At 44.5% G+C, this 23,840-nt stretch overlaps 1 protein-coding gene across 1 annotated transcript in view; it reads right to left on the bottom strand.

Annotated features, from left to right (window-relative positions):
* Positions 1-23,840, bottom strand: part of JMJD1C (jumonji domain containing 1C) — a 191,779-nt gene that overhangs the window by 112,498 nt on the left and 55,441 nt on the right. The window contains exon 2 of the mRNA XM_049790618.1: positions 13,531-13,695. The gene's annotated coding sequence lies outside the window, so the exon portion shown is untranslated. The remainder of the gene's footprint in view (positions 1-13,530; positions 13,696-23,840) is intronic.

Genomic DNA, 23,840 nt, shown 5'->3' with positions numbered 1-23,840 from the left:
TAAGTTATATAAAACCAACATGTCCTGGGGCCAGAGAGAGAGTGCTAGCAGTAAGGTGTCTGCCTTGCAAGCACTAACCCAGGACTGACCTCGGTTTGATTCCCCAGGGGCGTCCCATATGGTCCCCCAAGCCAGGAGCGATTTCTGAGCGCATAGCCAGGAGTAACCCTGAGCATCACTGGATGTGGCCCAAAAAATCAAAAACAGGGCCCAGAGAGATAGCACAGCAGTGTTTGCCTTGCAAGCAGCTAATCCAGGACCAAAGGTGGTTGGTTCGAATCCTGGTGTCCCATATGGTCCCCCGTGCCTGCCAGGAGCTATTTTTGAGCAGTAACCCCTGAGCAACGCTGGGTGTGGCCCAAAAACCAAAAAAAAAAAAAAAAATCAAAAACAGAAAAAAACGAACATGTCCTAATTTTTACAGGAGCCGTAAATTTTTTTTTCGGGCCACACCCATTTGATGCTCAGGGGTTACTCCTGGCTAAGTGCTCAGAAATTGCCCCTGGCTTGGTGGGGGACCATATGGGACGCCGGGGGATCGAACCGCAGTCCTTCCTTGGCTAGCGCTTGCAAGGCAGACACCTTACCTCTAGCGCCACCTTGCCGGCCTTTACTTTTTTTTTTCCAGGAGCTGTAAATTAACAGCTCTTCAAATTAATAGGCAAGAGAAACCCCTACTTTAATTTCCTGAGAGAAAGGTGCCTCTGATTATATTTAATTGATGCAAATTAGGTCCCCTGTCCACCTCCACTCAACTCCCTAAGACAGGGTCAGTGAGAAAGAAAGCTCAATGGGTTAAGAGCATTCACACCACAAAGTGGCTGATGGGGCCAACAGTCCAGTTGGGGGTCTGCCTTGCAAGCTGCCATCGTGGGTTTGATCCCAGCACCCTACATGGTTCCCTGGGCCACCCTGGTCCTCTGAACCCACCAGCAGGAGTGATCCCTGAACAAAGAGCCAGGCAGGAGTAAGCCCTGGGCAAGAATGGTTGTGGCACCAAAACAAAAAGGGAGGGGGCTGCTCAGGTCAGGTGTTGTGGACCTGTAACACCCTTTATGGTCCCCCCAGTCCTGCCATGCCGTGTCAGGAGCCGGTAGTAAACTCTGAGCATGAGCAGGCAAACGAAAAACCCATGAAGAAGCAAAGTGCGCACAATTCTCAGCTCTGCGCATCCCCCGGTCAACGTCAGGAGCAATTCGCAAGTACCACTAGTTGTAGCCACGAAACTGAAAATGATAGTTAAATTAAAAATAGTAAATCCTTAAGGACGATTACACCTGTAACACTCATTGCTTGGTTTTTGGGTCACAGCTGGGGATGCTCAGGGGTTACTCCTGACAGGCTCAGAGGATCATATGGGATGCTGGGGATTGAACCCGGGTCAGCCCTTGCAAGGCAAATGTCCTACTTGCTACCGCTCTGGCCCCTATAAGAAAACTCTTATACTGCTCTTAATATATATGAACAACTTTAGTAAGCATCCTGAATTTTATGTGGCTTCTTTAATGGTTTTCATTTTAGGGCCATACCTGGCAGTGCTCGGAGTTTACTCCCGGCTCTGTGCTCAGGGCTCACTCCTGGGGGAATGTTGGCAAGAAGTGTGGCACAGGTAAAAACCCTGGTAGGCCAGGTGCAAGGCGAACACCTTAACTGCAATATTAGTTGTCCTGTCCTCTTTAGACACTCGCTTAATATGCACAATAAGATGGTTCCCTTTCTTTCTAAGTTGCTAAATTACTAAAAATATACTGAATTTTGTGAAAAGATTTTTCCGTTTGTTCTACTTTTACTCCTATTTTTCAAACATACAACTGCCCTTGGATTGCTGAAAGATCTCTATCGAGTTCCGGCTGCCTTTAGCTTTAATACACAAACAGAACTATTAGCTAGCAAGTTTGCACCCGTGTGAGCGGGTGTATTTGCTTCTAATTCTCCTTGTGGGCTTTTCCCCCAGGGCTGTGGCGTACATGCTCCTAAGTACTGAGTGCCTGGGAGGCATCTGAAAATTGAAAATGAATTTCACTTTTCTTTCCCCACATGCAGAATCAGTGAGAAATTTCTCTCTAAAGACCATCTTTCAGTGCACCATTAGTTTGAGATTTAGTTTCAGTGAATTCCAAGTATTTTTATTGCGATTATCTGGGAAGCGAATAATCGCGAATACTGCGATATTTGAAGGCCGGCCGTGGGCCACAAAATGTTGTACAGAGGGCCGCAAACGGCCCGTGGGCCGCGAGTTTGAGACCCCTGGTTTAAAGCCATTCCACTATCACCTGCAGCACACAAAGCATGTAACTCAGGTGGTCGAGTCGAGCCACCTTCCTTCCAGCCCTTCTGTAGCTCCCTTCCCAAGCTACGTTGACTTTTCTCACTTTTATAAACTCTTAGTCTAGTTTCCATTAATGCATGGATCCTTATTTCTATCTGCAAAGCCTCCAACCATCTGATCAGAAGTAAAATAAATATTAGATCGAGGTCAGAAATGTAACTCAATGATAGGGGACTTGGCCTAACATGCGTGACCTGAGACTCAATCTGCAGCACCTCCCTCCCAGCAAAAAAAAAAAAAAAAAAAAAAAGACTTTTTCCAATATTAGGCTGAATGAAAAATAGAAAACGCTCTTCATGACTTCTGCAATTCAAAAGCTGTCAAAGTATAAACGTTGAAGAACTTACTATACAAGACCAAGTTTTTATTTCTAGCTCTATCTATATGACTAATTAAATTGAACGTATACATCAAGTTATCAGTTAACATTGTCCCAGTTCCAGTCTTTCTTGCTAGATAAAGGAGGCCATGAAAAACTGAGTAACAGGGGCCGGGCGGTGGCGCTAAAGGTAAGGTGCCTGCCTTGCCTGCGCTAACCTTGGACGGACCGCGGTTCGATCCCCCGGTGTCCCATATGGTCCCCCAAGCCAGGAGCGACTTCTGAGCGCATAGCCAGGAGTAACCCCTGAGCGTTACTGGGTGTGGCCCAAAAACCAAAAAAAAAAAAAAAAAAAAAAAAAGAAAAACTGAGTAACAGTACCAGAACAAGAAAACTCGGGTCCTCCTCCGTTCATTTTGATTTTGGGGCCACACACAGACGTGCGCCTGGTGTCTGGCAGAGTTCCTTAGGAGGGGTCCCCACCTAGTGGTGCTAGGGACTGAGCGTGGGGCCTTCAGCATGCAAAGGCTAAGAAGCTGCAACTGCGAGCAACCTTCCAGGCTACCAAGAAGACTTTTCCAAAGCATATCACAACTCTGGATTTGTAAAATGATGAATTGACTCAATTCAAGGAGAGGCGTGGCCTCCGCCCACGGCTACTGAGAAGTGATCTCCAGGCCTCTGGAAGGCCTTGCCTTGCCAGATAGACGTGTCTCTGTCTACCGGTGGGCTTTATTAGCCGCTGGACAGTCTAAAACTGTGATGTATGATGTAGGTAGTGAGCCGCACAGCACCGTTTATGACCACTAGCACTAGGAAAGTGATTCTGACCCTCTGGAAGGGCGAGACTAAGCTCAGTCACGTGGAAAGTCCAAGACCAAGGCACTCCAAAAACAATGAGCACTAAGCCTCACTTGAACTTTCCCGGTTGGCAGGAATTGTCAGCTTGTGGCCAGAAGGAGGTCAGAGAGGTCGTAGCAGCAATGGCTCCATAAGACAACTAGGAATTCCTTGTTCACACTCTGTTTCCCAGACCTTTCTCGGGACTAACTTGAGTCTGCACCCCTTCTCTAACATACTGTAGCAGCAGTTACGAGCTTCGGTGAGTTCTGTAAACCGTCCAGAATCTTGAACTCTGGGTGGTTTGGGGGAAACCCTTACACATCTTTCACGTCTCCTCTTCCTTTAAACCTGTATTCCAGTTCACTGCAGCTAGCAGCAGAGGTAGGATTCATGCGATGGGTGGTTAGAGCTGTAATATATAGTTCAGGAGGAAAGAAAATAAAAGGGTGGGGAATAGCGGTCTTTCTTGCTGGGTGGTCAAAGGGGCTCCATCCAATTGAAACTGCAGCTAGGCTACCATCAGTTACTAGGATATAAGTTAACAGCGCGATTTTAAGACAAAGGATCCAATTCCTGAGAGGATCGACAAATAACATAAAGGAAAAGCAAGAGAGAAAAGGAAAGGAAAAATAAAGCTAACCTGATTTTTGTGGCATTTAACAAAGTCAGCGACAGTGCTGAGGCCAAATACAGCCATACCTAGTAGTCACAGATCTATTATAGGAAGAGACGGGAAAGTTAGACTGAAATAACAGATAGTGGACACTTAAAATAGAATGGGGAAGAGAAAGGGAAAAGTCAAGGAATTCATCCTGGAGAGTGTGGGGGTGGGTGGGGTGGGCAGATACTTGTTTTTGGGGGGACACACCAGTGATGCTTAGGGATTATTCCTGGCTATGTGTTCAGAAATCGCTCCTGGCTTCGGGGATCATATGGGATGCCAGGTCTGTTTTGAGTCAGCCAAGTGAAATCAAATGCCTTACCTACCTCTGGCACTATCACTCCAGCCCGGGGGGAAAAAGTTTTTTGAAGCACTTCACTACTGAGAAACGATGCAAACCAAGGAGATACTGATATCAAAACAAAGGTATTACACTGAAGCACTGTCAGAAATTCAGAAGTACTGGTTTTCCAACAATACAGAACCATAAAGAAATCTAATTCTGGAAAATTTTAGGGGGGGGGATCCCTCCTACAGGTACTCAGGGGACCATAAAAGGTGTAAGGATTGAACCTTGGTTGGCCGCATGTACAGCAAATGCCCGACCTGCTGTACTATCACTCAGGTACAAAAACTTTAAAATTAACAGGAAAGATTTTGTGTGTGTGTGGTTTTTGGGTCACACCCGGCAGTGCTCAGGGGTTATTCCTGGCTCCAGGCTCAGAAATTGCTCCTGGCAGGCACGGGGGACCCTATGGGGCACCGGGATTTGAACCGATGGCCTCCTGCATGAAAGGCAAATGCCTTACCTCTATGCTATCTCTCTGGCCCCAACAGGAAAGATGTGCATAGATACTAAGCTCTTTGTTATTAACAAAACTAAAAATTTGCACATAGAAGAAAGCAAAATGAAAACAGAAGATCATAAAGAAATCTAATTTTAAATAGTCTGAGTTGAAATTTTCAGTCTAAGATAAAACCCTGATTAAAAAAAAAAAAAAGCCTTGGTTTTTTGTCATGTCCAATGCACTAAGGATATAAATCTACTGATGAAATCCTAATAAGGATTAAAGCTTAAACAAGGACCTCAAATTGGAGACAGGAGCCAGTTAATAGGAATACAAGAGTTGAAAGCTCTAAGTCTAAGGTAAATGCTTAGATAAAAACTGGAGCGTAATTCCTTTACACAAACGCATTATGAACATTTTAATCATGCTTAAATGGTGAAAATTTCTCCTGGTTTGTATTAAAAAATACAATATTAATGGGATATATCAATGGGAATGGGACATGCTAAGAAGTAATCAAAATCAATGCTATAATACACAAGTTAATTTCAAACTATACAGAAAAAAGCTAGAAAAATTCTTTGCATCATAGTCCTGTCATTGAATCTCTAACTGCCAGTATCTTCTGAGTTACTTTTTCAGGCTATATATACTATAAAAATAACCTATGGGAAACAATTTCCTGGTAATGGTCCCACTGAGCTATTTGGACCATGGCATGTATATGCAACTCTTATCACGAGCTTGATGATCTATGCATATAAAGGTGTCTATCTGTACTAGAGTAATCACAGCAGCAGCGTGCCTAATATGCTATAGAGTGCTGAGTACAAATCTACTGCATTGTGTTTGTGGATGGAAGGTTTTGTTTTTGTTTTTGTTTTAAATAAGGGAAAGATCACTGTGTATATTCTATTGGCCAGCGCCATAGACTCATTCAATTCCCAAAGGAGGCAAACGGAGACTAGAAAGCTCATCATCAATATATTGATCTCAAAGTTGATAGCGATGGGGCCTCTTGCAAGTGGAACGGGGCGAAGTGCATGGCTGCTGAAGGCTGAGCAGCTGCATATAACCCCAAAATGCTGCCATGCGAAGTGGCCAAGCTTCCCTTCTTTTCCACTGATCTCTGCAGATACATCGCACCATCAAACATTTCAGCCGTGTGTCCAGTTTTTCGGTTGTCACAGCCAGGGCAGGCCGCCTCGACCAAACGTGCCTCTGTACTTCCAGAAGTCTTCGAAAGTTACCATACGAAGCTAACTGATTGGCCCAGGACCACAGGTACCTCGACAGTTCTGATACTTTTCTAATAGAAGCACACCAAATCAGATGTGAAATTATCACAGGAGCTACGAAGCTCAGCAAACAAATCAGAGGCATGATGTTCGACTAGTAGTAAACAGCTTAGTAACCTTAGACTTAGAGTGACATAATGACCCTATAGCAAGATATGACAGTTTTCACAAATTTTCTTCTAACATTCATACCTGCCAAAAGGCAGACTTGAAGGAGGGGGGAAATGACTATAATGCCGGAATAAATGTTATACTGGTGGTGGGATTTGTGCTGGGACAGTGAAAACCAGAAATAACTTTATTATGAAAACACAATGCTGGGGCTGGCTAGGTGGCGCCAGAGGTAAGGTGTCTGCCTTGCAAGCGCTAGCCAAGGAAGGACCGCGGTTCGATCCTCAGGCGTTCCATAGGGTCCCCCCAAGCCAGGGGTGATTTCTGAGCGCTTAGCCAGGAGTAACCCCTGAGCATCAAACGAGTGTGGCCCCAAAAACCAAAAAAATAATAATAATAATAAAATAAAGAGAGAAAAAGAAAAAAAAAAAAAAAAAACCCGGGCCCAGAGAGATAGCACAGCAGCGTTTGCCTTGCAAGCAGCCGATCCAGGACCTAAGGTGGTTGGTTCGAATCCCAGTGTCCCATATGGTCCCCCGTGCCTGCCAGGAGCTATTTCTGAGCAGACAGCCAGGAGTAACCCCTGAGCACCGCCGGGTATGGCCCCAAAAAAAAACAAAAACGAAAACAAAAACACGGTGCTTAAAATAAATTTAATTTGTAAAACATAAACAGAAGAAAGGGGTAAAAATAAATTTCTCAGGAGTAAAGCATCAGGCATCACTTGATTGGTTCTCAATACCTGGGAAACAACTCTCAACTCTCTTGTGTGACAAGGTTACAGCCTATTCTAACAAAATTGGATTTCTGTCACTACCACTCATCTAATCTTACTAAGAGGACACGATATTTTAATAGAAAAGATATATCCAAACAGTACTTCATTCATATATAATGTGGTAATAATATGTAAGATCTGTTAAATGGCATAGGTGCACAAAATAGAAAGCAATCTAAACAATGCAGGACAAGTTAGATTAGCTTTTAAAGGAAGTGGCATTGAGATTAAAGCAAAAAAAAAAAAAAAAAAAAAAGGCAGGAGTTAGTAACAGATGGATGGGTTGTTCTCTTCCAGGAGGAAGCAAGGGGTGAAAATAATGAGATTTTAGTGAAATGAGCCAGGCAAACTCAGCAAACAATTTATTCTGTGTTAGAAAACAGCACTGAGAGAGGATAATGCCCTAACCTGAAAGCAAACAGGTCTTGACTCTTTCATTAATTTTCTCTTACTATTATTTTTTGTTCGGGGGCCACACTTGGCAGGACTCGAGGCTTATTCTTGGCCCTAGACTGAGGGGATCACTCCTGGTGCTGCTGGGGGCCCATATGGGGTTTGAGGATTTGAAGCCAAAATGGCAGTGTACGAGGCAAATGTCCTACCTGCTGGCCACAAGTCTTGATTTGGGGGGGGGGGGTCACACCTGGCACCGCTCAGGGGTTGCTCCTGGCTCTAGGCTCAGAAATCGCCCTTGGGAGGCACAGGGGACCATATGGGATGCCGGGATCCGAACTACCGTCCTTCTGCATGAAAGGCAAAAGCCTTCATGCTATTTCTCCGGCTCCGATTTTTTTTTAAACCGAAATAACATTGGTTTACTTGGTTAACACTGATATAACTTTTTTTTTTTTTTTTTTTTTTTGGTTTTTGGTTTTTGGGCCACACCCAGCGGTGCTCAGGGGTTACTCCTGGCTGTCTGCTCAGAAATAGCTCCTGGCAGGCACGGGGGACCCTATGGGACACCGGGATTCGAACCAACCACCTTTGGTCCTGGATCAGCTGCTTGCAAGGCAAACACCGCTGTGCTATCTCTCCGGGCCCATTATGTAGGTTTAAAGTATAGAGGCTTACAAAGCATCTGAGGTCCTACTACCACATATTTAACACCAGAATCCTAGTTTCTATCTATCCCACACAACTGGCCCATTTTACCAACCTTTACTACTGTAATACCAATGGAGGACAAAATAGCCTTGGGGAAATGGACCCCCAAGCTTAGCAAAGCTAAGACTCAAGGGAAAAACCAATGGGAATTCCCAGGGTACTCTAAATTCATAAAGCTCTTCTGGGATACCCGTAGATTCCATCACTGCCGTCCAACTACCTCTGCAGGCTAGTATATACCAAATCATTACAGTATATATTAGTAAGGACAACACAACCATGTGTCCTCTGCAGGAAGCAAAGAAGACGCACGTAACAGTACACAGTGTCTTTGTATATGGCTGTGAACTGAACAGGGCCGGGCGGTGGCGCTGGAGGTAAGGTGCCTGCCTTACCTGCGCTAGCCTAGGAGACGGACCGCAGTTCGATCCCCCGGCGTCCCATATGGTCCCCCAAGCCAGGAGCGACTTCTGAGCGCATAGCCAGGAGTAACCCCTGAGCGTTACCGGGTGTGGCCCAAAAAACCAAAAAAAAAAAAAAAATAATAATTTTTATTACTTATTTGAATGCTGGCTTAGAAAGCTGTTAATAACGCAATTGTTTGTCGTTCAATGTCCTAGCATCAAACCTACCACCAGACAAGAAGTAATCGAATCAAGTCCGTTACAATTAAGCCTGTTTATAATAACAACATCTGGTACATGAATGAGTCAAATCTATTGAGACAGCAAATTTCTCTGTAATTCTGATTTTTTGATTCTTTAATGAAAACGAATTCCATACTGCTACTTGGCCTAATACAAGCACTGTTCATAATATTCAATTACTTTATGTTAATAATGTGGGTGATATATTGATACTAACAAACAGATCAAACTGCTCGAGCCCTCAGCAAGGATAGAATATCGATAGGAGAAGTAACCTGAGGAAATCTGAATTTTATTGTCAACCACCTTTTTTTTTTGGTTTTTGGGTCACACCAATCCTTCAGAGCTCTGGCTCTACACTAGGAAATTACTCCTGGCAGGCTCAGGGGACCATATGGGATGCCAGGGATCGAACCCAGGCTGGTCCTAGGTCAGCCATGTGCAAGGCAAATGCCGTACCCACTGTGCTATCACTTGGCCCAATCAACCACTTTCTAAGGGAAGAAAAATATTGTTAGATATGGGGGCGGGGCGAGGAGAGGGGAGGGGAAGGAGGGAGGGAGAGAGGGAGAGACGGGGGGGGGGGGGGGGGATTCAAGAGAGAGTACAAGGTTCTCCAAAGTGGAAAAGGCCACATCAGCTAATTTTCATGCTGACCAGTTTTGTTCACAAGGTGCAAATTACCAGCAGTACTGATTCAGGAAACAATTCAGTACAAGATCATACAAAAGTACGTAAGTAAGACGCCTTGTTCATTCATACTCAATATACTGGCTCTTAATGTTACTATTGCTATTTCATAGGACTGCTAGATTAAATGTACCTGTTCAGGAAAAAAACATGATCATCTTGTGGTTAAAAAGGTAAAGGTTGAGCCACAGCGGCAGAGCATTTGCCTTGCATGCAGCCAACCCGGGAGGGAACCGGGTTTGATTCCTCATATCCTAAAGGATCTCCTGAGCCTGCCAGGGGCGATTTCTGAGTGCAAAGCCAGGAGAAAGTCCTGAGCCCTGACGGGTGTGGCCCGAAAACAAAAAGAAAACAAACCAAACACAAACAAAAACAAAAAGAAAAGAGGGCCAGAGTGATAGCACAGCAGTAGGACATTTTGTATTGCAAGCAGCTGACCCAGGACATGGACTTCGGTTCAATCCCCCAGCGTTCCATATGGTCCCCCAAGCCAGGAGCGATTTCTGAGCTCATAGCCAGGAGTAACAACTGAGCACTACACCGGGTGTGCCCCCACACCCCCAAAAAAGAAAAGACCCAGATAAATACAAGCGGTTAGATACTTGCCTTTCATGCGCTCCATGCGGTGCCCTGAACATGGCAGATTATAATGCCACTCCTAGGGATATACCGAAGGAACACAAAAACCTAATACAAAAATGCTCCTGCACTCGTATGTTCACTGCAGCAGTATTTATAATACAGAAGAGTAGCTAAAAAAAACTATGGCACAGCTACACAATGGAACACTATGCTGCCATTAGGAGTAATGAAGTCGTAAAATTTGCTTCTACGTGGATGGGCCTGGGGACTATTATGCTGAGTGAAATGAGTCAGAGGAAGAGGGATAGACATAGAATAGTCTCACTCATCTTAGGGTATAAGAAAAACGAAGACAGTATAATAACAATAATAATATCCAGAGACAGTAGAGATTGGCGAGGAGGACCAGTCCATACTTCAAAGCTTGCCTCTAAGAGCAGAGTGCTCTTAGAGAAGAAGGGGCTACCATGACAACAAACATGCATGGCAACCCTTCATTAACAGTAGTGCAAAACAATGTCAAAAAATGAGGGGGGGTTGGGGGGAGAGGAGTGAGAGACAGTGAGCGTGTGAGTGTGTGAGTGTGTGAGTGAGTGAGTGAGTGAGTGAGTGAGTGAGTGAGTGAGTGAGTGAGTGAGTGAATTTAAATATCTGCCCCAAAAGCAGGTGGGGGAGAGTGTGTGTTGGGAAGAGGGAGGTGGAGAGGAAAACTGTTGACATTGGTGGCAAGAAACGCACACTGGTGAAGATTATACATTGTGGGCCCGGAGAGATAGCACAGCGGTGTTTGCCTTGCAAGCAGCCGATCCAGGAAAGAAAGAAATATCACAGGTTGTATAGCACTGAGTGACCCCTGAGCACTGCCGGGTGTGGCGCCCCCCCCCCCAAAAAAAAAGATTATACATTGTATGGCTGTAACTCAATCATGAACAACTTCATCCGAGAGAAAAACACCGTTACAACCTTGTAACGATGTTTAAACAACAATAAATAAAACTAAAATAAATAACAGGAAAAATATCAAAATAAAACAAAAAGTATAAAGATTACATATTTATCATACATTATCATTTCCTTAAAAATTAAAATAATCAACGTTAAACATTAGAGAGATGAATTGTTTCAGGACCAAAATCATACACCAGCTAAAAACCATTAAAATTACTAATGCTGATTTTTTTTAAAAGACAAAAAATACATTATTTTTGACAGCGGGGCCAGGATCCGATAAACGGGTCAAGCAACACTTCACAATTCCTGGTATAACAAGGTTCCTGAGCACCACTGCATGTGGCCACAATTAATTACGATTAATTAAATGAAAAATTTACACAATTTTGAGCTCCCATATGATCCAGTTCTACCACTCTTAGGGCTATTATCCTAGCCTAAAAACACAAAAACGCAACACAAGTTAGACTTCTACACACCTACAGCACTACTTACAATAGCCAGAATCTGGACACAACTCAGATGCCCGACAACAGGTGAGTGGCTAAAGAGACTGTGGTACATATACACAATGAAATACTATGCAGCCGTCAGGAGAGGAAATCATGAAACTTTCCTATACATGAATGGACATAGAAACTGTTATGCTGAGTCACAGAAGTCAGAGGGAGAGAGAGACAGATATAGAAATAAAGACTCATTTGTGGGATGTAAGAAAAATAAAAGACATTATTGTAATAACATCCAGAGACAATAGAGACTAGGGCTGGAAGGACCTGGCCACGGTATGAAGCCTACCAAACTACACTGAAAACTATCATGACACGATAGTGAGAGAGAGAAATAAAATGCCTGCCTCGAATACAGGCAGGGGGTGGGAGAGGAAAGAGATGAGGGGCACTGATGGTGGGAAGGTTGCACGGGTAAAGGGGGATGTTCATATTTTATAACTGAAACCCAACTACAAACATGTTTGGAATTATGGTGCTTCAATAAAGATATTAATTTTTAAAAATCTATAGAATTAAAATTTATGATTAGTTGCTATAGCTGAGCTAAAACGCAGGGACTCATTACATACATAAGAAACTAATATAAAAAATAGGGGCCCGGAGAGATAGCACAGGGGTGTTTGCCTTGCAATAGCCGATCCAGGACCCAAGGTGGTTGGTTCGAATCCCGGTGTCCCATAGGGTCCCCTGTGCCTGCCAGGAGCTATTTCTGAGCAGACAGCCAGGAGGAACCCCTGAGCACTGCCGAGTGTGGCCCAAAAACCAAAAAATAAAATAAAATAAAAAAATAAAAAATAAAAACAAGGGGGCTGGAGCGACTGCACAAGAAATAGGGCATTTGCTTTGCATGTGGCCAACCCGAGTTTCGATCTCTGGCATCCCAGATGGCTCCCTGAGCCTGCCAGCAGTAATTTTAGAGCGCTGCAAGGTGTGGCCCCGAAATAAAATAAAAAGAAATAAAAGCAAAATAAGGCCAGGAAGATTGCTCGAGGAATCCGAAATGCCTTTTCTAGGCATGCTGGATGAAGGACCACTTTGCTCGGTCCTACTAGAGCTAGTCTCCACCCCAGTACCAGGACCTAGGATCCCAAAATGCCAAATACCCAAGGTGGTGACACACATTAAAATCCAGAAATATACCTTCGAGAGACTAAGAAGGCATGAATAAATGAAGAGCATCCATTGCTTACAGATGGAACTCACGACGTTGGAATGACATACACCACCCAAAGCAATCTAACGCCTCAATACAATCCCTGTCAATGCAAGCGAAGTCCAACACAGGTTGGCATATAAATAGAAAAACTCACTATGAAATTCAGTTCACTTTGATATCTTACAGGATTCCGAACGCCCATAAACAATCATTTTTTAAAAAAATTAAAAAATACTAGCAAGAGAGGCCGGAGAGACAGCATGGAGATAGTGGGGCATTTGCCTTTCATGCAGTCGACCTGGGAGGGACCCGGTTCAATCCCAGGCATCCCAGATGGTCCTCCAGACAGCCAGGGGTGATTTCTGAGTGCAGAGCCAGGAGTAATCTCTGAGTGCTACTGGGTGTGGCCCAAAAACCAATCAATCAATAAGGTTAAAAAAGAATGCTAGCAAGAAGCCAGAGTACTATAGCACAGCAGGCATAGCAACTGCCTTGCATGCAGCCAAGCAGATTGTTCAATTCCCAGAACCCCACATTGGCTCCCGAGCACCTCCAGGAGTGCTTCCGCTCATCGCCAGCTATGGCGCAAACATTCAAAAAGAAAAGACAAGACATGTAGTTTAACAGAATAAAAGCATCACTTTCGGATTTTCTATAGGAGATATTAAGCATCACCAAGAGAAACGCATCTATATTCAGCACTTGAGTCTTCTGAAACAAGACACACTGAAAAGTGCAGAATGAAACAGGAATATGCTCACCAATGCAGGCCACTGGGTCTGTTTGCTCTTTGATCCCTGAGTATGTCTAGGGTTGTTCCTTTTGGCCCAGATTAAGCGGTATTCCACCAGGAAGGCTGAAAAATCTTCATACACTTTGACCCACTCTCGTTTATCCCAGTCAAGATCATCAAATTCCACATATACCTATAAAAAAGAAAACAAAATTCCTTCAATACAAAGTCGTAAAGTGCACAATAAAAGCCATTAAAAAAAAAAAAAAAAGAATGAAACTGAGGCAGAAAAGTGGGCAAGTCAATAGAAGAACGGAGTAGATGAAGAGGAGAAAAATAAAGAGCAGGAGGATGAGGAGAAAAGAAGAGATGAAGGAGGAAGAGGAAGAAACATGAAGAGCAGGAGGAAGAGGAGAAAAGAGGAGGAGGAAGAGGAAAAAGAGAAGGCAAGTGAGGAGAAGGCGGAGAACCATGAAGAGGAGGAGGAAGAAGAGAAGAAACAAAGTGTTCCATTTTGAAATCTCCCAAATCCCTCCTTGAGGTATGAATTTCCTGTCTTTAATAAGGTGCCCACTTCTCTTTTCTCGTGCTTCCTACTTTTAAATTAAATTAAATTAAATTAAATTAAATTAAATTAAATTAAATTAGGGGTCGGAGAGATAGCACGGAGGTAAGGCGTTTGCCTTGCATGCAGAAGGACGGTGGTTCGAATCTGGCATCCCACATGGTCCTCTGAGCCTGCCAAGAGGGATTTCTGAGTGTAGAGCCAGGAGTAGGCCCTGAGTGCTGCCAGGTGTGACCCCCCACCCCACCCCACCCAAACTTAAATTAAAATTAACTTCACTAACAATAAAAAAGGGTAAATAAGATTTGGTAATTGAGCTCAAAAGGCGAGTTTACACGTCCCTAATATATGGTCTCTGCTGAGCACTGCCAGGAGAAACTCCTGACCACTGCAGAATTCGGCCCAAACCAAAAATAAATAAGGAACAAGAGTACAATGGGTAGGTCGCTTGCCTTGCACAGTGTTGATCCAGGTTTGATCCCTGTCATCAAATATGCCCCCCACACACACCGTTAGGTGTAATTCGTGAGCGTAGATTCAGGAGTAAACCCAGAGCATTGCTCTTTTGGCCCCAAAACCAAAATAACTAAGTAAACTAATAGACATGGATGTAGCTGAAGAGATGTAGAGTCTTTGCCTTGTATGTGTGTAACTCGAAGTTGGCAATGCAAAAAAAATAATAATAATAATAATAATTTGGGCCCGGAGAGATAGCACAGTGGTGTTTGCCTTGCAAGCAGCCGATCCAAGACCAAAGGTGGTTGGTTCAAATCCCGCTGTCCCATATGGTCCCCCATGTCTGCCAGGAGCTATTTCTGAGCAGACAGCCAGGAGTAATCCCTGAGCACTGCCGGGTGTGACCCAAAAACCAAAACCAAAAAAAAATTTAAGGGGGAGCTTTACAGTCACACTTGGCTGTACAAAGGGGTTACTCCTGACTCTTCACTGCTAGGACAACTCCTAACAGACTCGAGGGACCGTATAGGATACCAGGATTGAAACTGAGTTGGTCCCATGCAAGGCAAACACTCTACTCACTGTACTATCTATTGTTCTGGCCAGCAACAGCTCTTTTAAAGAAATGAAAGAGAGCATGTATGCAAACAATACTCTAAAATTTATTAATGTCTCCTGATCCACACTCTGTAAACTCCTGAAGTGTGAGAAGAAGATGGACTGGAGCAACAGTACAGCAAGTGTGGCACTTGCCTTCTATACAGCAAAGCTGGGTTCCATCCCTGACATCCCAAGTGGTCTCTGAGCACAGATCCAGGAGTCAACCCTAGGAATGCTGCCCCCCCCCCAAAAGACAGAAAGAAGAAAACCATGTGTTTATCAGGAAAAGCGAATTACACAATGTGCGTCAGAACAGAATGATCATTACACCTCTAAATATAAACTAATGAAGTGTGTCAAAACCAATGATTCTAGAAGCAGAGCTAAGTTAAGGTTTCCTATAAAACAGGGGTCTCAAACTCAATTTACCTGGGGGCCGCAGGAGGCAAAGTCGGGGTGATCCTTGAGTGCAAAGTCAGTAGTAAGCCTTGAACATTGGGGGCTGTGACCCAAACAACTAAAACAAAACAAAACAAAAAAAGATTCCTCTAGGGCAGGGCCACAAAATGTACGCAGGGCCGCAAACGGCCCGTGGGCCACGAGTTTGAGACTCCGCTATATAAGAATAAACAGGATGTGCAAACTACACCTGGTCTCTGTCACAAATACCTACATCTGACTTTGTTTTCCTAGAAAGCAATCGCTGGTACAGAGTTGTGTTCCAACACAACTTGAATGATCAAGACAGAGAGATGACAGGGGCCCAGCGCTTGGCAAACCTAGTCCAAAAGGAAGATCCCGGGCACTCCTACTTGGCTTTGGGGGGATAAGGAGGAGGAGGGTGGCAGCTTGGGCTATACCTGGTAGTACTCAGGACTTACTCCAGGCTCTGTGCTCAAGGATCACTGGGCAGGGCTCAGGGTGACCATACGGGTGCCAGGGATCAAACCCAGGCTGGCCATGTGCGAGGCAAACACTACTCACTGTACCAGCACTCTGGCCCTCCGCCAGCTTTTTATCCTGCTCTTCCACCTATCTCCGTTCCCTTCCACTCCAAATGTTTTCTTTCTTTCCTCCTGCCACCTTCCACCATTTCATGTTTCAGGCCAGAGATGGAAACCAGGATCTCAAACAAGTGAAACAGGCCTCAAGCTCTGCACTCAACCTTACGCCTTAGTTTGCATTTATTCACATACTATTGGCTCTATTAATTCAAGAACTTCCAGGATACTTATAAACTCCACGTTCATTTAAATTTAGCTGGAAACTTCTACAGAAATGTATCCCCCACATAATTTATATGAATGTGTGAAATATGGCGCTATAGTATCGTATCTTTACATAAAGAATAGAAATTAAGGTCTCTCAAAGTCGTCAATAAACGCTACAAAGATAGGAAACGATACGTAAATATCATCTGATTCTTGAAAACATGAAATTCCAATCACAAAGGTAAACTGGTCAAAGTTTTTGATTCTGAGATCTATGTCAGTTAGGACAGGCGGTTCAGCGACATGTTTGGAACTCAAAACATGGTCGTTCTCCTAGAGAAACAAAACCAAACCCAAACACATCTTTAGGGGTTGGATTCCAACTCGGCCATTTCCCAAATATTTTATATCCTATGTTTTCATATTTAATAAGCCGATGTAAATGAACTTTTAGAAAGCTAAAGAAACTGAAGCTCAGACGATGCATAAGGAAACGTCAGGAATGCGCTCAAAGGGCAGGACACACGCTCTGCCTTCAGGAGGCCGAGGTTTGCTCCCAGCCAAAGTGTGATTCGATTCCCCCAAGAACCACCAGGAGGAAACCTCAAGTGGTGGGAGAGGAGAGGCACTTGCCTGGCTTGTGGGGAACCCAAATTCAATCCCCTACATTCTTCATGGTCCTGTCCAGTCTGCCAAGAGTTTTCCTGAACACAGTCGCGAGTAAGTCCTGAGCACTGCTGGGTGTGACCCAAAATTTTTTTTTGCTGTCTGACCACCCTGCCTTCCAATTAAAAGCTCAGTGGGGCTGAAGAGCGCTAGTACAGGAGGGGAGGGTGCTTGCCTCGCACACAGCCAACCGAGTTCTGTCCCGAGACCGCAAATGGTCTCCCAGGCCCTCCAGGAGTGAGCCCAAAACACAGGAGCTCTAACCACTGCCAGTGCGGCCCAGAAACAAAGCAAAGATATTAAGAGCAAAGAATCTGACGGAATCAGGCTCTCTCTGTGTCCACTCACACTGTAGACAATACACACATCTGTTAGACAATATAGAATTGTCTGGCTGTGGCAATAAAAAGATATGTCGATAAATTAAGATACATCAAGATATGTCAATTTATTAAGAGACTTTAAAATGTTATAAGGCATATTAAGGCAAATTAAGAGAGACATTAAGGCAGCAATAAACAAACCTATTACTGTTTCATGGACTCTGGCCAAGATGACACTCCCAGTATTTTGCTCTTACTCCCAGTAATCCCAGTAAGAATAACTTAAGCGGGGCTTGTTTCTTTTCTCTTTTTTTTTTTTTTTTTTTTTTTTTTTTTTTTTTTTGGTTTTTGGGCCACACCCGGCAGTGCTCAGGGGTTCCTCCTGGCTGTCTGCTCAGAAATAGCTCCTGGCAGGCACGGGGGACCATATGGGACACCGGGATTCAAACCAACCACCTTTGGTCCTGGATTGGCTGCTTGCAAGGCAAAGGCCGCTGTGCTACCTCTCCGGGCCCAGCGGCTTGTTTCTTAAAGTATCCGTCTGCTGCTTGTGTGGATCCCTCCTGGACAGCACGCCAAAAGTCCAGCATGGATGGACACACACCTGGGCATGTGGAATGTTTTGGACAGGGGACAGGACACTGACCTCGGGAGTGATTCTACTTTTATGGAAACTAAGCAAGCCCGCTCTCAGTAAGCGATCACATCCTCTGCGGCTTATCACTGGAAATAGCCCAGGTGAGGGGGTCAGGGCATTCCATTCCTGGCATACCTCGCCACAACATTTAGGGACATGCAGAGCTCTCTGGACTGCACATACATGTCTGAGATGTTTTTTGGTCTTGGCTAGGAGAACCAGCAAGGACTAGTCAAGTGCTCACTTTAGCACACAAACACTAAAATTAGGATAGTCAAGATTAGCATGACATCACACAAATGCAAGTCTGTGCCGAGTTCATTCTACATTTAAGAAAAAGATACTGCCAGGGGCTGGAGACAGTACAGTGGATAGGGTGCTTGTCTTTTATGCGGCAGACCCAAGCTCGATCCCAGGCATCCCATGTGGTCACCTGAACATTGCCAGGAGTAACTCCTGAATACAGAGCCAAAAGTAACCCAAGTATCCCCAGGTGTACCCCCACCAAATCAATAAAGAATTTTAAATATTGTTAAATATGGGGCCGGCGAGGTGGCGCTAGAGGTAAGACGTCTGCCATGCAAGTGCTAGCCAAGGAAAGATCGCGACCGCGGTTCAATCCTCCGGCGTCCCAGATGGACCCCCAAGCCAGGGGCAATTTCTGCAGGAGTAACCCCTGAGCATCAAACGGGTGTGGCCCGAAAAAACAAACAAACAAACAAACAAACAAACAAAAACTTCAATGTCACGGAGCTGGAGCTATAGCACTGCAGTAAGGCGTTTATTTGCCTTGTATGTGGGCCAACCCAGGACGGACCCCAGTTCGAACCCCGACATCCCATATGGTCCCCAGAGCCTGCCAGGAGCGACTTCTGAGCACAGAAGTGTCACACCCCTGAGCGCCACTGGGTGCGAAACAAACAAACAAAAAAACCTTCAGTGTCGTGTAATATTATTAAATAACTTCCTCCCATGCAAAATGTGAATAAGCAAACTGAAGAACTGCATGCAGGTCGCCATTGCATATAAAGTGAGATACAAAACATGAAAATTTCCTGATGCGATGACTTTTTAAAATTGAAGTTAATAGGGGCCGGGCGGTGGCGCTGGAGGTAAGGTGCCTGCCTTACCTGCGCTAGCCTAGGAGACGGACCGCGGTTCGATCCCCCGGCGTCCCATATGGTCCCCCAAGCCAGGAGCGACTTCTGAGCGCATATAGCCAGGAGTAACCCCTGAGCGTCACCGGGTGTGGCCCAAAAACCCCCCCAAAAAAAAAATTGAAGTCAATAAAAATCAAAAGATGCATACATTTCCAGTTAAAAATAGCTGGTCAAAATCAATCTATTTCAATAATTTTCAAAATTGTACATTACAGAATCTTAGAAATTTATTTTGTTATTGATGTGTTGACATGTTTGTCCTGTGTCGCATGTCCCATGACAGTGTACTATCGATAGCTCACACTTGGATGTCCTATCAGGCAGACTACCATTAAATACGTACGATGCCGGGATCTATCTGTAAATGTTTAAATACCAGCTTTTCTCAATGAGACTCTAATAATTTATAGTATTAGCCAAACACGACAAATAAACAGATTATTAATGTACCAACCTCAAAAATTAGCATTCCTGAGAGAACACTGTCATCCTAATATCCAAAGACAGGGCTCTCAAGAAACACATGACAACAAAATTCACTGATTTTAAAATGCACGGTTTGTACGAGGGAGGGCCAGGTTGGATCCCAGGTACTGTAAGAACCAAAGCAGCATACAGAGAAAAATCCTTTGGTTCAGCAAAACAAAACACTATTAACATCACCTGAAGCACACACTTTTTTTTTGGGGGGGGGGGGGTTACACCCGGCTGTGCTCAGGGGTTACTCCTAGCTGTCTGCTCAGAAATAGCTCCTGGCAGGCACAGGGACCATATGGGACACCGGGATTGGAACTAACCACCTTTGGTCCTGGATCGGCTGCCTGCAAGGCAAACGCTGCCGCTGTACTATCTTTCCAGGCCCTGAAGCACACACTTTTTAACACCCAGAGCACAAGCCTACTTTCCCTAATCCCCTTACTGTCTTCCCTAAACAAAAAAGCCACCTGTTTTAATCCCCTCTCAGGTCCTACCTGATTGGCAGGCAGCAGGGTCCACACCTCCCCTCCCCTGATATAAATAAATATCCATTTCCCACTTACAATAAACGGAATACTCTCTTTGTGGGGACTCTACTTGCCTTGACTTCACCAGTGATTTCTACAACTCGGGATCTGACTTCCCTAGCATCATATACAACTTGGAATCTTAAACAAACAAGACTTGTAATAATCGGCCACTAAACACACAGCGATAGACAGAAAAGTAGCTGGGTAAAATATGTCACAACTTCATGAAAATGTATGTCTTGGGAACAGCGAGTATAGTAAGTAAAGCCTTGCACTGCAGCTGACCCCCGTTGATTTCTGGCATCACACATGGTCCCCCCTTTAAGCACTGTCAGGCGTGATGCCTGAGCACCAAGCCAAGAGTTAGTCCTGAGTATAACTGGGTAGGAGGTGGGGGCAGGCACCAGGCAACATTGCTTCTCCCCGCCCGCCCACTCGCCCACCCCCAGTGCCCAGGGCCTCACATCGTGCAAGGAATGGCCTCGACCACCACTGAGCAACAAACCCAAGCTCCACCTTTAAGCAAATAAAATGCTAAATATGTTTATAAAAAGGAACTTAAAAGTAGTTTTAGAAATATCTTAATGATGGCGGAAAATAGCTCCCAGATTTTTGCTCCAAAGTATGAAGTCATTTCCAAGAGTTCCAGAACCGCAGTATAAATTAGGCATCTTCTACATTCTCACCACTCAATTTACATTTTAGCGGCTTGATGCATCTTCAACGGGGCCGGAGAGAGCTTCGGGGGCGAAAAGGTGTGTGGCCTATATGCAGGACCTGATTTGGACCTCATCTGGCATCCCGTTGTCATCTCCAGGTGCAAGAACTGCTGGAGTTGGCCCAGAGAAGCACAGCTTTGGAAGCTGTGTGCCCCCCAATCACGCGCATTACTGTCAAGGGCCTCTACTAGCTTCTGGGGTGACCGACCAGAAGCGATTCTCAACTTCAGTTTGCAGGCAAGGCCCTGAAGACTTGGTTTCTGCACTCTTACAAACACGTCACTCTGCCTTACTTTCGCCACAGGATGCCATTTGCTTCCTGCTCACAAAGCATCCCTTGCTTATTCCAAATCACTGCACCCCCACTGAAATGCTTTCGCAATGATCTGAAAGATTTGAAATCTAAAGAAATACAAAGTAAATGGGAAACAGACAGACCACTCAAGCTATTTAAAGAAAACACCGTGATCTTGGGTCAAGCAATGTGACTCGGCAGTAAATAAAGCGAACGCCTCAGATGTGTGAAATCCTACATGCGACCTCCAACACTAGAACAGGGGGGGAGGAGATGTGAGAAAGAAAGAAAAAAAAAGGAAAAACTATGATCTGGAAATGTCACCAGGAAACTCACCAGACTGCCTGCCCCAGGATAAACTGTATTACTAAATTGTGTTACTAATCTCAGACAGGCATTACTTATCCAAAGATGAATTCATAACGATCTTCAATACGTTTTCAATATGCTTCCAGATCAGTGTCCATTTAGCAACACCAACAAGCAATACTGGGATGTGAGGGCTGGGAAAATGGCTCAAAAGGTTGAAGCATATGCTTTGCACGTGGCGCCTCACGTTTACTCACCAGCTAAGAAGAGCCAAGAGGTATGGCCAAAATATTTATATATTTTTAAAAAGAATACCACACATTATCACATATAAATTAAGAAAGGCAATATAAAGGGTGTGTGTGTGTGTGTGTGTGTATTTTTAAAAAGAATACCACACATTATCACATATAAATTAAGAAAGGCAACATAAAGGGTGTGTGTGTGTGTGTGTGTGTGTGTGTGTGTGTGTGTGTGTGTGTGTGTGTGTAAGAAAGGCAATATAAGGAGTGGGGGGGGGGGTTTTTGGGTCACACCCGGTAGTGCTCAATGGTTACTCCTGGCTCCATGCTCAGAAATTGCTCCTGGCAAGCACGGGAGACCATATGGGAAACCAGGATTCAAACCGATGACCTTCTGCATGCAAGGCAAACGCCTTACCTCCATGCTATCTCTCCAGCCCCAATATAAGTCTTATACTCAGAGAATAGTTAAAATACACACACATAGGGTGGTGTGGTATGTTGTGCCAGCATGCATCACACGCTGACCAGGACCTTGAATGGCAACATTTCATCATGCAGCTGTCCTGAGTTTAATCTTTCAAATTACATGTTCCCCAGAGAACCCCCAAACACGGACCCAAGAACAGCCCCTAACAAAAACAAACAGTAAATAAATTCAAAATGTACTAATTAGACTCAGCAGGGGTCCTCAAACTTTTTCAACAGGGGGCCAGTTCACTGTCCCTCAGACCATTGGAGGGTCTGACTCTAGTAAAAAAAAAAACTCATGAACGAATTCTTATGCACACTGCATAGATCTTATTTTGCAATGAAGAAACAAAACAGATACAAATACAATATGTGGCCCACGGGCCACAGTTTGAGGACCACTGAATTAGAGGTAAGGGTTGTTGTAAGGATTAAATATAAAAATGTAGAATCGGGGGCTGGAGAGATAGCACAGCGGCCAAGCAGCCGATCCAGGATCTAACGTGGTTGGTTCCAATCCCGGTGTCCCATATGGTCCCCCGTGCCTGCCAGGAGCTGTTTCTGAGCAGATAGCCAGGAGTAACCCCTGAGCAATGCCGGGTGTCGCCCCCCCCCCCAAAAAAAAAAAGTAGAATCAGAATTCTACATCCCTGTCACGTGGCAGAGACACATTGGCTTGGCTTTTCTTCTAAACTTAAAAAAAATGTATGATATACTTGATAGAGACTAAAAAGAAAATTTTTGACTAAGAGACTTGTCATCAGTTAAGATTGCAATACAATGAAACATGAGCGCAAAAAAAACACAAAGAGGCATTTATTCAGAAAAACATTCATTCTTGGGCCAGAGCGATGGTGCAGTGGTACAGCATTTACTTTGCACGCGGCTGATCCAGGACAGACTTGGTTTTGATCCCCTGCGTCCCGTATGGTCCCCGAAGCCAGGAGCGATTTCTGAGCGCATAGCCAGGAGTAACCCGAGTGTCACCAAGAAATAAAGAAACACATTCATTCTTTTGAGAGTCTTCAAGATATTGGCCAGTTATACTGAAAACTGACCAAAAAAAAAAAAAAGCCAAAATGAAGGCATACTAATTGGGGGGGGGGGGGGGGGCACTCCCCAACAGTGCTAGGGATCCAATTGTACAAGGCAGGATTATGCTCCTGCCTTTCCAACTATACATATCCGTGGTCCTCCACACTATTACGTACAATCTTGGCTTTTTATATTCCAGTGTCTTAACCTCTTCTTAACTTTTAAATCAGAGTTACTATTCTAACAGTTAAAAGAGGGATCAGAGAATTCAACGGGATAAGGCCCTTCCTTTCCTTGCACGTAGCTGCTCCGAGTTTGAACCTGAACAGAAAAGAAATAAACCTTGTTATTGGAATGCGGCCTGTGCGTCTCTGTCCAACCCACCTTGGAATACGAATACCAGAGATGAAAGACAGTCTGAACTCTAAAAACGAGAGAGACAGAGAGACAGAGAGACAGAGAGAGAGAGAGAGAGAGAGAGAGAGAGAGAGAGAGAGAGAGAGAGAGAGAGAATGTGGAATTTGAGTAGAATCAAATCAATGAGTATTTCATAATGTGCATAAACTGGCCATATAGTGAAAACTTTAACAACGTGTTTAAGTGGGCAGAGTCGCCACAGAGGGCCGGAGCAGTGGCGCAAGG

Source organism: Suncus etruscus, chromosome 17 (assembly GCF_024139225.1).
Source record: "Suncus etruscus isolate mSunEtr1 chromosome 17, mSunEtr1.pri.cur, whole genome shotgun sequence".
Classification (NCBI taxonomy): Eukaryota; Metazoa; Chordata; class Mammalia; order Eulipotyphla; family Soricidae; genus Suncus; species Suncus etruscus.
The sequence above is the reverse complement of the archived record's forward strand: the minus strand, read 5'-3'. Positions and strand labels throughout refer to the sequence as shown.